This window comes from Daphnia magna, linkage group LG6 (genome assembly GCF_020631705.1).
Source record: "Daphnia magna isolate NIES linkage group LG6, ASM2063170v1.1, whole genome shotgun sequence".
Lineage (NCBI taxonomy): Eukaryota > Metazoa > Arthropoda > Branchiopoda > Diplostraca > Daphniidae > Daphnia > Daphnia magna.
The window spans coordinates 5,905,222-5,920,291 of record NC_059187.1 but is presented as its reverse complement, the minus strand read 5'-3'; the positions used below and the strand labels follow the sequence as shown (position 1 = coordinate 5,920,291).

Below are 15,070 nucleotides of genomic sequence, written 5' to 3'. Positions count from 1 at the left end.
ATGAAATAGATAGCTATTTCTGCAATTTAGAGAAAACAATTTTGAAGACGGGAAAACGCGATAGTGCAAAACAAAAAGAAAAACCCATGTAGCAGGTGAACCAACAATTCCCTTGCACGTAGCTAATAGTCTAGGTTCCTCGAAATCTTTACGCCGTGTCAAGCCCCAGCCTCCACGTTTAGCTAATCTAGCAATAAAGAAAATTTTTTTATTTACCTCTGTTAGGGAATCACAGATATGCAAAAATCTCACGTGATTGCAACGAAGTAACAGCAAGATAGTTGGCGACGACAGCAAAGGAACGACCAGATGGTTGGTGACGGTATGGGAAATCAAATGAAAAATAGTTGGTGATGGCAGGAAATAGACGCAGAACGAAGGCGGCGTACGTCGAAAACCAGAAGAATCTCTGAAAGACAAAACCACAATTCACCAAGACCATCGGTGAATTTACAATTCTACTAATCCAACCTGTGATTCAGAAACATACACTCACGAAGTGGAGGTGATGCACTCTTGGAAGCAAAAATACGACTGAGCACGTTTTACGGCTTTGGCAGTTTCGCCTGTTTGCTTCCTTCCCTAAACACATGTCTATTTTACTTGACAAAATTTTTTAATTTTTTAAATGTTACAATAACTGACCAATGTTTAAAAGAATCCGTATTTATGAAATTGAATAATTGACATAATTTAAAATAAGAACTGTTTCCAATTTTTAAAAAATTGTTTCTATTTATTTATTTGGCAACTTTTGCCATAAGTCATAACAATACGATACAAACATTGCAGACGGCAGCCATTGCTGGATGGGCGCTGATGAGTAAGCATTTCCTTTATGAAAAAGTCTTCGCTGATTGGAATTATCATGCCCTCAAATACGGTGAAATTGTTAAGAACACGCCGCTACGGTTAAGCCATTATGTTTCGTTTACGGTGAATGCTTGTAACCTTTGAGCATATTTTACATTTATCTGAACAGCAGGGCAAAAAAATAAAAAATATCTTGATGTTGAGAGGGGCACATATAATAAGTTGCAGAGGGGCACCTGATACTACCTTCTCTACTATGTCGCCCAGAGTAAGTAATAATTAAAATCATTTGATAAGATTAACAAGTTCACTGTATGTCTCATTATTTCAGCACAATCCCATTAACGTTCACTCATCTCCATCTTTCTACACAACCACACTGCTACAAGAAAGCCATTCCATTTTTTTTACAGCGAACACACATGGTGATGACAGAGGAAAGAAAACTTTAGACATCGTGGGAGGCACTAGCTGATTATCAAGGAGACGTGAAGTTAAGGTTTATTGCCTAACCACTTAAACATTTTCAAACACATAATATAAAGTATCCTTTTCTGTTTACAGGGCTACGTTTGTGCTAGATTACAATAAATTTTAATAATCCCAACGCTACCCAATGGAGTTTTGCTAAAAAGCTAGCCCACCGGAAATCTAATAAAAAAACGTGTTATACATGTGTTTTATTTTTTAGACAAAGACTACAGCCCCAACAGCCTCTGTACAGATTCCGTCTATTTAAATAACCTGCGGTAAAATCAAGGGTTTTTTTCGGTCTACAAGAAGGCCATTTTGTCCAGTCCAGAAGAGTTTCTGATAAGCCATGGTCACCTACGCTGTGAAGGGCCAATGTTATGAATTTTTATTATGGGCTACCAGTTCGTTGACAAGTGCTAACGTCGCTATTGACTTTTTATGAATCTAGTAGGTGAAAATAGCGTGTTAGAATGCACTTTACTTAAACGACAGGGTCTCATCATTCCAGGACAACCAATCATTTGAAAAAAGATTGTACAAAAAAAATTGATTAAATAAACTATGATGTGAAACCGTATAACACATTGGACTTTAAAAAAACGAATCTCCTAAAGAATGTCCCAAAAACATTCCTTCTATTTAAAATACAGACGTGATAGTCAACGATTTACGAGCTTCCTATTTCCCTCCTCAGTATCTCCTGACGGTATCGTTCGATCCGCACGGGAAGGTAGGAACCTTTTGGGAGGTTCACAGGAGGAAGATGTGCCGTGTGGGAGTGAATTTCGAGTTCAAGGGTAAAAATAAATATAAATCAACAAAAACAAGTTTCTGTTTGTAGTATAAGCAAGTATTACTCTCCTAGCGTGTAAAGGTACCTGTTGAATATTTGATCGATTCACAGTTTAGATCTTAAATTAAGTCATCATATTTTTATTGAAAACCAATAACAAGTACAGAACATTGTGTGTTTTGTTCTACAGAATTAATAAAATGACAATTATTTTCGGGATAAAGGGTAAACATGAATATAAATCAACAAAAACAAGTTTCCGTTTGTAGTATAAGCAAGTATTACCCTCCTAGCGTGTAAAGGTACCTCTTGAATTTGCGTTTGATTGCAGTTGATATCTTAAATTAAGTCACGATATTTTTATTCAAAATGAATAAAAAGTACTGAACATTGTGTGTTTTATTCCATTGTTTCATAAAATGACTGTGATTTTCGAGTTGAAAGGTAAACATAAATATAAATCAACAAAAACAAGTTTCTTTTTTAGTATAAGTAAGGATAACACTCCTGTCGTGTAATAGACCCGTGATATTGGTGCATAAATATTGTTGGTGACGCTACGTTCTCCATAAAAAACTCAATTTTTTTATAACTTAAAATAGTCGGACATAATATCATGGATTAAGAAAATGTGAAAATTGAACAACAGTTACGGTCAATTATTTATGTTCAAAGAAAAAATTGTGACAACACGCCAGTTGAGCGTGATCCTCAGCGTCTGCTCAGCAGGAAAAGCCTCCATATTCAAATCAAAGGCCGGATCGGATCTGATATCTTTGAGTATAGATGCAAGCACTACCCGCGATTTAGAAATCCATTGGGTCCATAGGAAGCACACGTTTCCCAATCCTTCCTGTAATATGTGGCGAAACTCGATTGCTTCTTCTTCCATGTCGAATGAGTCCATGCAATTGTCCATGTAACAGTTATTCTGAACCCTTTCCACCAAGCCAGGGAATTCCTATTCGTTATCGGTAGCCGCTCGTCGAAGGACGTAGGAGTACTTCAGGTGAAGAGGCAGCTCCGAAGACTTGTACCTGCATCGCGTACACGTCTGGTGCCCAGCTAGAGTCGGTGATCTCCATAAGAAGCGTTAGGCATCGTTGTCAACCTGACGAACGTAAACTTGATGGAAAATTCCCTATATATCTCCAGAAATGGTGCTCTTTTTTTCTCGAAGTCCTAGGAGTACCCTGATCAGACTCGTTAGCAGGTCATGGCCGGTCAATAGATGATGATTTAAGGACACACCATGGAAGGAAGGGGCGCCGTAAAAAAACAACACATTTTTTGGTTTTCTTGGATTGAATACAGCGTGGTGGGACAAATACCATGTGCGCCCAACAGGGCCTTCAAATTCGGGTAAAAGTCTATTTTACCCGACTAGATTTACTTAACTATACTTAGTAAATTTAACTTAACTAAACTTAATTCTAACTTTTTAAGTATAGTAATTTAATACCGAACTGTACTAGAATTTAACTTAACTAAACTAAACTGTTACATTTTAAGTATAGTCATTTAAAACCTACCAGTAATAGATAAAGTATTCTAAATATAACTTAAGTAAAGTATAGACTAAATTATAGTGAAATTAAAATTAAAAAATACCAATAGCATTAAAACATTACAATTAAAACAATATTTACCTTATAAGATAAAATTATCCAAATAGAGAAATTACAAATAATTTTTATTTGCTGTATAATTTCACAGCACAGAAATAACAACATCAAAGCTATGAGGAAAAAACTAAAATGGTCTTGAAAAACAGTCTGCTAATTGAAATACCACACTGTTGTATGGTCAAACTAATAATAACTATTTATTGAATTATTTATTATTTTATTTACAATGTCAATAAAAAAATAAAATAAGTATAACAAAAAATGTATAAATACAATCACTACATTTAAACATTAATTACAACGATTAATATAACAAGACATCGTACCCAATATAGTAAAAAGTTAAAATTATAGTAAACTGACAGTATAGTAAATACAAATCTCAATAACCACAAAAGTACAATCAAATGAGTCAACTCGAAAAACAAAAATTTATTTTAGAGTTTTAAAAAATCGGTAAATAAGGTAATAGACCTACAGAATACAGTAACTAAGTACTTTAAAGAAAAAGAACTGTACAAGGTATTCTACATGAAAAGTTTACGTAAACCAATTTTTGACAATATTTTTTTCACTTTCAGGAAGAAAGCATGAAATATAAAACATTATTTGAAGAATCCGAAAAAAAAATGGTATATAAGTTTACTACACAAAATAACTAAAGAAAATAAACCTAATCATTAAAATTGAATAATAGAAAGAAATCAAAGAACTAAGAAATGAAAACGAAGAACTTAAAATACAACTTGAACAAAGGGAATCAGGTATTCATTATTTACAAATAATATATTCTAATAATATATTACTTAAGTTTACATTTAATTTATTACACAAAAATAAAAGCAATGGAGTCATACCTATTACAAATAAATATAGATACAAACAACAACGTTGACACTCAATAAGTAAATCCAAAATTAAATGCAGACATTGAGATGAATGATACATCATCTGAGGCAACAGTTGAAAATTATGATCTAGAGGTAAAAACAAAGTAAAACAAGCAAAAACATACCATTTAGATAAATTTTACAGTATAACATTTATTACGTTACAGAAATTTCCTACAAAACAACCAATCTCACATTCCTGATATAGTAAAGACTAATTTACAAAATAAAATAGATGAAATAACTAAATCTAATACAACTAACATAGAGACATTACAAAATTCAAAATTTAACATGTACAAATTTGTAGGTGAACTGATGTCATCCATCTTCACTGAAGAATATTTGAAAAGTAAGTACGTATAACATTTTAATATATATGTATAAAAAATTAATAATAACAATTCAATAGCACATAAAAAATCATCAAAAGGAGGAAAGACAGGAACAGTACAACGAGAAGTAATGGAAACAAAAAATTTAGAAGAAATCGTTGGAAAGGAACACACAATACATGATATAAAAAAGAAATTAAAACATAAAACCTTTTCAACAAAATTTAATATAACCACACTTAACTAAAAAAATTACACTTAACTTAAACAATTAAGTATCATAATACTAAATATATGTTTTCTAAACGTGGAATAACTAATCTTTACTTTACTTAAAACCAACAAAAAAATTCACTTGCTTAACTAAGTAAATATTTTACTTTACTATTTCTATAAAGTAAAATAAATTAATCAAGATATTTAGTAAAAAAACCCCATAAATACCAAGTACTAAATAATCTTCATTTGAAATCATAACCTCGATCGCCGCAATCAAGTGTTATACCAAAGCGGAATGCAATGCTGATAATTTTAGTAATAAATACAGTAGCAATAGCAGATTTATTTAAAACAAATATAAATTATTCACCCTAATATATAATATGTGGCAAAAATGTAACATTAGTACTGCTGGCAGACATAGAATCAACAAAGCTCAGATCAGTTGTATATATTACAGGCTTACAATTAAGTAAAAGTAACGTAAATCTAAGTAACGTTAAAAAGTTAAGTAAATCTAGTCGGGTAAAATAAACTTTAACCCAAATTCGTTTTCGTCGGGTTTTCTTGCGTGCTTCTTAATGATGTAGTCTTCGATGGATTGTTCGTAGGCTGCTGCTTTTGTTGCACACTTTTCTTTAAGCTCTTGTCTAGATTGGTAAATCGGGATAGGGCGATCACATAATCCGGAAAGTCAGGGTGATCATTCGACCACAGCAGCGGAGCCTCATAGCGCCTGTTGACACAACGAATGTTTTCTTCTAAAAATCTAAGTGCTCTAGCATTGTCCTTGCTAATTGGTAATTTTACGTCCGGAAGGATACCAAAGGATTCAAGAGACCAAAGATTGTGAACTATTTCATTCAGTTCAACTCGTGATTGTTGAGTTTGAAAAAGGTTGAAGCAAGGCGACATGCTGTGGCCAGTTTTTTGGAGAAGTGAGTCTCGAACCCACCACCCAAATACGGTTTTGATTCCTCATGGGCCTGGAGAATCCGGGGTCGATTTTCTTATTTGCAGTTCTTTTAGCGCATCTTGGCAGTCAGCTTTCAAGAAGATAGTTATTTTTGAGAAGTCTATTGGAATTAGATCGAGGTCAGCCAGATGTGGGTAATTAGTTTTTTTTCTTTGACCATTCAATGGTTCCGGTATGTAGGTTAAACGTTTTAAACGCCGGGAGCTCATACGCAATAAAGGAAAAACTATCGTCGAGTGACGGGATCGTGATATCCGCTTTCTGGACTGTGATTCATTCGTCTCCATGCAGGATTCCCATCAACATCTCCTCCATAGGTGGATAAAATTTCAGGGCTCGCAGAGTAAAACACGCATCAAGCTGAGCTCAGAACCAGGGTCGAATAAACCGTAGGTTATGAAGGAACGGCCATTAGCTTTGACTTTCAATTTTACTACGACCAGCTGAACCCGTGCAGTTGAGACTTGCTTTATACAAATATTATTTCCCCTTTTGAGAATTAGCGGCGGAAATGAGACCTTTGTTGCCCTGGATGTTGACGTCGAGGTCTTATCCTGTGGACGTGTTGGCGGCGAGAACATCCTTGGCGCTCCGTGAACCATCGGGTGATGATATGACTTGCAGTTTTCGTGTACACATCCCTTTTTGTCAGCGTAACATTTGCTGGAGTGACTTCAGCGCAGGCAGCAGAAGCAGCACTTCTTCTCGATGATAAGCTCGGCTCTCGCCTTTGGGGTTAATCATGATAATTCTGGGTAATATGCCAAAGTGTGTGAAACTGCGCAGATAACAAAGGGGTTCGAGTGGGTCGCATTGAAGATTTTTGGAGGACAGACAGTTACGTTTCTTCCTTTTCCATAATCGTTTTTAGATGGTGCCTGCGGGCATTTGGGTTAGAATGAAGATCCGGGGCTCCTCATGTACCAGCCATTACTCTTGAATCGAGCCATTGGTCAATCAGAGTGACTGCTTTCGACTGCAGGCTGCACATCATTTCACCCCACTTTTGAGTCAGGACTGGTGGAAGTTTTGATGCTACTCGATACAGTATTCCGGGCGCCCGCAAGTCGTGGATATACCCACTATTTGGAAGGTCGGCGACGGCTGCTTGAATCGCTCCTGAAAACACACACAGGGATTCGTGATCCCCATCCTCTGTGCCGGTGAGTTGCATGAGGCTCTGTACATGGGCTCTAAGGATTAGTTGTGGGTTGCCATATCGCCTTTGATGTTTTTCTAGCGCTGTGGGATATTGTGCGGTATCGCGTAGATAATTAGCTACGCTATTTCGGACCTTCTCAGTCAAATAGTTTTTGAGGAAAAAAATGCGTTATACGTCATCAAGGACAACGACGTGCACCAGGCTCTTAAAAATCTGGATAAAAAAAGACCATTTTCTAGGGTCTCCATCGTATGGTGCAAGGTTTTTGCGAGGCAGTTTTGAGGCTAGCCATAAAGAGGAATGGTGTCGTGATGCGGACCATGTTCAATCAGTTATCCAACCATCCGGAGTTTGTGGCCCGCTGGGTATTGGCTGGTGGTTTTATCTTAAAAAATTTGTGAGATCAACAGGAGGAACGGCCAGATGGTTGGGCGATTCCGCAGTGTAGTGAAACGCTGTACCGAATTGCTTATGAGGCTAATCGGCGAATCTGACAGATGGGACGGTGTTAGTCCAGCTAGGTTAGGTTGGGCTGGCAGGGGCATGAGCCAATTGGCCGACAGGAACTGAGCTCGAGTGGCTAGCAGGGTCATGCGTCGAAATGCCAGTAAAAACCCGGCCAACTCAAAAAAAGTTGTGACCGCTCACTATAAAGACCTAATCAAGCTGTCTACCGCAAATTCGACTCGCTCAAGTCTACGTTCATTTGCAGACCAACTCGAATCTCATACTTGAGGCCTCGAAACTCTTGGTACAGCACCCACTTCTTACGGTGATCTCTTAGTCTGTCTACGTTCGCAGAAATCTCACACGCCGTCAAGGAAACGCAGAATGGACTCTCGACGAACTACGAACAGCTATCAAACGTGAAATAGAAATCATGGGTGATTCTTGTGACTTGTCGTCACCAACTCGTTGGGAAACAAAGCAAGTTCTGTTCGGAATATCTAAAAAATTTCAGCCGAATAAGAGAAAGCCGTGTCCATTTTGCTCTGGTGAACATACACCAACGCGGTGCACCGAAGTAAAGGGATCGGAGAAACGAGAAAAATTCGTCAAGATAAAGAAACTCTGGCTCAACTTTCTCAATTCCGGACAAACCAATCCCAAAGACTGTCCGTCTTGTTTTCGTTCTTTTCATTGCCATCGTCCACACCACACAAGTCTCCATTCCGACAAGGGTGCTGGTACCTCCTCTCATACGAAATGCCTAATTTCCAATTCATCCCTCAGAGTCATAGCAACAGTGACAACGGAATCACTACCATTCGTTTTTCTTAAGACAGCAGTCGCTACTGTCTGTTCTCATGTAGTATCCTTTCTCCCCAATATACTAATCGACACAGGCTCGCAGCTCACTTTCATGACAGTACGACTCGTCAAAATGCTCCATCTTCACTCAACCGGACAAGACTAACTCTTTCTTTCTGGTTTCAAGGGGCGAGTAGCCATCGCCACAGAGCCCAGCTACTCCGACGTCGTCTACTTTTGGCTCAATGGTCTGAATGGCGAACGTACTCAACTTAAAGCTATGGTTCTCTATTCCATTGTAGATCCTTTGGAAGATCCTCATCGGGCGATCCTTCTTCCTTTCCTCATCTCAAAAATGTACAACTGGCTCATCCTACATCAGTTAATGATCGATTCTCAATCGACATTTTGATTGGAGCTGATTCCTACTGGTCCATCGTTGGCAACGAGAACATCCACGGCAAAGTTCTTACTACCGCCAAGAGTTTCATCGGTTATTATGTTTCTGGACCAGTTCCCGACACCGTCACTTCAATCAAATTTCCGCTATTCAATACGATGAAATCACTCGATTGTGGTCACTTGAAACTCTGGACATTCTTCCATATGCTGAGAATGCTGATTCATAGGCAGCTTATTAATCCGATTCCATTTCCTTTGAACACAATCAGTACACAGCCAAATGACCATGGAAAACTATCCATCCAGAGCTGCCCTCTATTTTTTTATTCTGCCAACTACGAACTCGTCACACAGTTAACAGCCTGTTGAAGAAACCCCACACGCTTCAGCTCTACAGTGAAATCATCCGCGATCAACTTGCTGCTGGCTTCATTGAAAAGGTGCCTCGTGCTCTCCAAACCCCACGAGGAAGCCATTACATCGCGCATTTTGCTATTCAAAAGGATTCCAAAACTACTAATCTCTGCATCGTGTATGACTGCTCCGGCAAAACGCAATCTAGAGCGATTCTCAATGACCGGCCTCCTAATTGGGCCGCCCCTTCAGAATGACGTGCTTGATATGCTCCTTGGCTTTCGTGCCCACCGTATTAGTCTTTCTGTAGACGTCGGAAAAGCCTTTTACAAGCTACAACTTCACGAAACTGATCGTGACTTTTCGTGCGCTTCCTTTGGCTCAGATACGACAAGGATGCTGGATCCGACTTTTACATTTACCGTTTCAAGGTAATTCCGTTTAGAGCTAGTAGCAGTCCGTTTATTCTCAACTCGGTCATGAAGAAGCATCTTCAAGGGTTTTCAACCTCAGTCAGTGTTGACCTTGAATACCCCATCTACAGTACCCACCAAACGATTATGTACACCCCCGTGTTTTTAGTGCATTCTTATGGCGCTACGGGTCTCAAGAAAACTTAAATATGTTTTTACTGGTAAGAACTAATTTTTTTTTCTTTTTTTCTCTATCAGAAGAGAAAGTGCTCTAAAAGTTATGTAAACATGAAAAAATTGTAGGAGTTACACCCAGGGCGCTAAAGTATCGTTCACATGATTAGGGAAACCACTTTTCTCCCAATAAACGCCATGCTAATACCGTTGTTTCAAAAAATTTCAATAAAACCCTTCAAAACGTCCTTAAACTATTTTTTTTATGTCGAACGACGCGTTGTTCTTTACTCTATCTTTACTCTTTTAGAATATAGTGCATGTTTTTGAATTATTTGAATAAAAAAAAATGCTTTCCTATACCCCAAAGTTGTTTCACTAAAATGCTTTACAGACAAAATTACGATTTGTGCTTGTGCTCCCGGTTGCGCTGGGATTAATTCAAAGTGCTCAGATTTTTTTTCTTTAAACACAGTTAGATTTATCGTATAAAAAAATGAAAAATAATTGTTTATTTTTATCATAAGAAGAATGAGTTTAATCTGTTTTGATTGTTGCTGTAATGTATAAAAACAACTAAAGGAATGTCTGTGAATTCGCTGTTGTTCTAAATGACTGCCCACTCACTTACGTCCCCTCTGACATAAACGATCTTCAGGCGCTCACTCCTTCTCACCTTCTTCATGGTGGTCGCCTGACTTCCCTTCCCTACGATCCAACCACGGAAGAGGAATTATTGGACCCCACTTTCGGTGAGAAGCCTTTCCATCTTCTCAACATATTTTCCTTTCGCCAGAGAATCCTTAAATCCTTCTAGTCACGCTGGAAAAGGATTATATAATCAGCCTCCGCGAACGCCACAATCACGTGCAACAAATACCCCAAACTTCGTGTAAAAATCGGCGATGTTGTTCTTGTCCCAAACGAAGGTCCAAGAATCGACTGGAAGCTGGCCGTCGTCGAAGAACTTATTGTCAGCCCTGACGGTGAAGTCCGCGCTGCCTTTATCCGCATAACCGGAGGAAAAACAAACCGCCCGATCTCCAAATTGTACCCTTTGGAAGTAACAGAAACATTAGAAGTCTCTCCGCATCGTCAAACTGAATCCTTATCCAGCGCTCAAGAAATTTCTCCCCGTCCCAAACGTAGGGCTTGCCCCTCCCTTTCGTGGTTCACCCCCTTCTGTTCGGGGAAGAAAATGCAGTTTTTTCTGAACGTGAACAATGAACAATGGTCGCTTACATGATCGCTCTCTCGCTCTCTCTCTCTGAAAGGTCGACTGTACTTGTATTTCTTTCAACAAACTGATTGAGACTACAAGACAAAGTTTTAATTCTCGACACACGAAGTGGGACACTGTTGGCGACCCATGTGTGGTGGAAGTCAACACGAGGTAGTGAGTGTTTGCCTGGGTGAAAGGGTCGATGGAAGTCATATAACGGCAATAGCACACGGCGACCCAATCTGCGTAAATTGCAATTTACTTCTATAGCGGTTATAACGTGGTAATTACCATTTACGCGAGACCTGCCACGCGGGACTTGGGTAAAGAAGAAGTTATCGATTCGCAGATTGACGGGAGTTCTCCGGTCGATGCACCGTGTTCATTCTCACGCAGGAATGAGCCAAGTAAATCCCTCTTGTTGATGTTTCAACAAGTTGTACTTTCTTTATCTCACGACACTTTCAATTTTAACAGCATTAAGCATTGGAAGATATGGGACTCAAAAGGTTTCAAAGCAGGGTAGTTGATAAATATGTCGTACCAAGCGTACTGGTTTCTTTCCCACCTCGTCCCCCAAAAATTCGCCATTACTTTGCCGATGGCTATTTGACGGAAGAGGGGAGAGAGGGCAAGAACGGAAGTTATGATTAGTACGACACCAAACGTGATGAGAGCTGTGTTATTTGGAAAATCCATTGTCGTCATCATCTAGGCATAAGAATGATCCAGGGCGCTTCCTCAGATCATTCTTTCCACATAACATGACGTTGTTTCATCATTCTCGGTTTTAACCACAGGTGATTGCACTGTTTTTGTTGAAGTTAAACTGTAATGTTGGTGACCATAAACAAATCTGCTTTTCTTTCAAAAACATTTTTTTTGCGAGAATGTAAATAAAGATTAATACAAAATTTTTGGAAGGGCAAAAGCTTACAATTGAAAAGAATAAAAATCTACAACCGATGACAAATAGAGGTAGGTAACAACCAAAAATGCTTAAGTGCTATACTGCATAGGTGGTCAAACTGTATGCATGGTTAACCTGTGTTTGAGACCATGGTCAATTGGAATTAGCGTGTTATATTACTTTAGGTTGACAGAAACGTGCTATTGTAGTCAAAAAATTTGTTCGGCTTGAACTAATGTGTTTATCTAATGTTTTTAGCTCTTTACAGCCCCAAGGGAAAAGACCTGGTTATGAGGTAGGATCACCATCCGTTTAAGCCCCATACCTTTTGTAGCTGGTCTACAGTTCAGTTCTATCGTTTCAGCCATGTGATTTTTTAAATGTGCTTTTTATGCTTTATTCAGACAGCAAACAGTCAGACGGTTCTCCGGCAGAATTCGTACATCGCAACGTAACATCGAAAGTGTGTAACGAGTGGGATTCTCAACAGTCAGGCACGTCTGTTATGGATGTTGAAACGGAAGAAGACAAGACGGTAAATGCGCAGGAGTATCCCGAAGATTCCGAAGAACTAGTATTGCCAAACGATCCACTCGTTGATTTAGACCCAAAAGCGCAGAAATTCTCCTGACAAAGACGAACCAGTTTCTAAAAGGGTGAAAAAGTTCGATGGCGGCTTTAAGTTTGAAGTGTCTTTTTAAGAAGGGGGAGAGGCTAGTAAAACTGCTGAGGATGGGAGTGGTAGTAGCGAGACCGACGATCTTAAAGCTCGCTACACGCCCACCTATAATCGTCTAACGAAGATCAAGGTACCAACACGACAATTTGTATCAACGCCTAATGAAAGTTAAACGCTCCACGGCGTGAAAAATACAATTGATAGAGTTGAGTAACAGAGTAAATAGAGTTAACATAGAAAGTCCCATTCTCGGCTGCTAAGAGAAAGTTTGTTTGCAGAACTCTCACAAAACTTCTGTACAAATCGATTTACTGTCTACAGAGCGGGAAATATTTAAGGAAAATAACGACCAGCATCATAGTGTATAAAAACCTGTTTTAGCTTTAGAGCTCTTTTGATCATTTTGCAAGAGGAATTCCACCTAGTGACGCAGTCTATGAGTAATTCTAAGGGCTCAATTTTAACTTTACACCTTACTTCAAAAAGCTCTCTTCACTGACCAGAACTCCTTACGCAATTTACAATTCTGCGAAGCTGTCCAGTTAAAAAAGCTTACAACACAATATAGAAGAGGATATTTTTTTTTAATTTTTTTAAATAATACCTTTTTGATGATATTATAAGAAGCAGAAATGTCCTAATTTTCAAATTCATCTTCATCTTCTAGCTGCAAATCAAGCCCTTCCTCTGTTTGTGAAAGTTCTATGTAGGCCGCTTTCAAAAAGGCTTGCATAGCCATATTCAGAATATGCGAAAAACAAATTATGCGTGATCCCGTCAAGGTTAATGTGATGGATATTTTTTAAAATGCAGTAATCGCTAAGAAGACGCATAAAAGAAAAATCCCATGAAGCCGAATCAGTGGTAATTGCCATTATCTATAGTTTAATATAGAGTAAAATTTTACGTACTACATTAATTCGAATTGCTGACCATTTTTACCTTATGCAGTAAACCAAAATCTTTGTCAACCACGTTAATAAAAGTATCAAAAAGATTTTTGCCAGAATGAGGCCCTTTCAGATAAGTTAAACTTAAGCTTAAATCATTCATCTCTTCGTTTTGGATCCAATGCATTCATTACTTGGTGGATACTACATCCATGGTGAATGATATCATTGACGGAATTTCCTTAACAAATAAACACCTTACCAAATTTTAAAACAATAAATTTTTATTGTTCTATTTTATTGTTTTCTACCTGAATTTTAGTTTTTATCCAGTTTTTGGCCAATAAAGGGAGCATTTCGATGTCTGAATGTACAAATGTACGTGACAATGATAGCTGAAATTTTTGGTCTGTGGCACACAGAATCATTTGTTTGAAAAAAAAAGGGTTTTCGATTTCTAAAGAAAGGTATGTCTGACATTGCTATCCAGTGAGCTATGCATCGACGTAAATTTTCCTGAGTATAAGGCTTTTAAGATTGGTTAGAAAAGTTACTATTAATAATATTCTTATTTGTAAGCTCGTCAAATTGGAAATAGTTCCAGACTCAAGACACCCTTTTTTCCTATTTGAAAAAACGAGTGGCAACATTTGAGCTGGAAAAAGGAACCGCAAATGTTCTTGAATTCACGCCCAGCATAAGGTAAGAGTGACTAGGACGGTGCAACGTCACAGAACACGAACTCCATCTAACACCCAACGTCAGACCCATTTGCCAGAACCAACGCCCGGCTTCGTGGAAGGAACAAGACATTCACAGAGAACTGACACTTGACATGCTGAAGAAAGGCGTGATAGAAGAAGCCACCGGGCAATGGGGCGTGAGGACCCTATTGATACAAAAGAAGGATGGAAGCTGGAGATTTTGCTTTGATTTCTGCCCATCGAAAAGTGTTACAATATTTAGTGTATACCCCATGCCCAGCATAGACGGAGCGTTGGCCAGGCTACATGGAGCCAAGCTTAGAAAGTGGGTACTGGCAAATACCCATGAAGAAAGAAGACACGGAAAAGACAGCCTTCACTACCACAGATGGATCCTACCGCCTCCTCGTCATGCCGTTCGGTCTTAGCACAGCCCAAAGCCCGTTCCAGTGGACCATGGACACGGTACTAGGAGGGCTGCGATAAACCTCGTGCTTCGTATACTTAGACGACACCATCGTATATTCGCCGCTACAATAATGTAGCGATTAACTACGTCACCACCCGTACAAAACGTCAACCTTGGGGTTTTGGAGTACCCAAACTGTTAGCTTTACCAAAGCTTCCCCCGCGCTAGACTACCGATATCAAGCTTGCCGTATGTAACGGTATGCTTGAGTTAGGAAACCTAACAAAGCTCTTGCCTTTTTAAACTGCACCCGCGCTTGCTTTCAGTTGTCCAGCTTATCGTTTGACAGGGTAACTTGAGTTTGGTTAGCTA

At 38.7% G+C, this 15,070-nt stretch overlaps 1 long non-coding RNA gene across 1 annotated transcript; it reads left to right on the top strand.

The window, feature by feature from the left end:
• The first annotated feature begins 808 nt into the window (after positions 1 to 808).
• Positions 809 to 1,468, top strand: LOC116924662. Its single transcript, XR_004395063.2, has 3 exons — positions 809 to 1,081; positions 1,145 to 1,312; positions 1,378 to 1,468. It is a non-coding gene; the product is annotated as an uncharacterized LOC116924662 (long non-coding RNA).
• The last annotated feature ends 13,602 nt before the right edge of the window (positions 1,469 to 15,070 follow it).